We start from the raw sequence: 578 nt of genomic DNA, 5'->3' as shown, positions 1-578 counted from the left end.
CCACCTCTTTTGGAAAGCCCTTTTGGATTAGGGGGCTTTTCAGTATCCTTGTCAACTTCCCATCACAACATTTGTCATTTCTTCGTCATTGTGTCCTGGTTCCTCCCACTGGTCTGTGAATTCGGAATTTGCAGCCACAAAGCAAATACAGTGTCAATAACTGCTGAATGAATCAGTGAAAAAAAGAACTTTAGCTGGCCTAGTGGAAGTCAGAGGAACCTGCAGAAAGAACACAATTTATCTGGGAGCCTTGCCAAAAACTCAGGCCCTGGGGCCTCATCCACCTACTCTACGCCAATTCTTGTATGAGAGCTGCTACCTCTAAGTCTTAGGCCTTTAAAAATTTGAAGCCTGATGGAAAGAACAACTCCTCTGCCAACCCAGCAAACACTAATCTCTGCAGACTGCGGGCTGAGGCTCCGCCCCTTACCCTAGGCTCCGCCTCCCCATCTGCAGTCCCGGTTCTTGCCAGGCGGCGACGCCCATGAGGCCGCATGCGCAATATGAGCGCGAAGTCTCCTTTGCCCTTCTCCCAATGGCGGGCTGCGGTTCCCTTCCCGGCAGCCTCCCTAGGGCAG

This window comes from Ictidomys tridecemlineatus, chromosome 3 (genome assembly GCF_052094955.1).
Source record: "Ictidomys tridecemlineatus isolate mIctTri1 chromosome 3, mIctTri1.hap1, whole genome shotgun sequence".
In the NCBI taxonomy this organism is placed as follows: domain Eukaryota; kingdom Metazoa; phylum Chordata; class Mammalia; order Rodentia; family Sciuridae; genus Ictidomys; species Ictidomys tridecemlineatus.
This window is presented reverse-complemented; position numbering follows the sequence as displayed.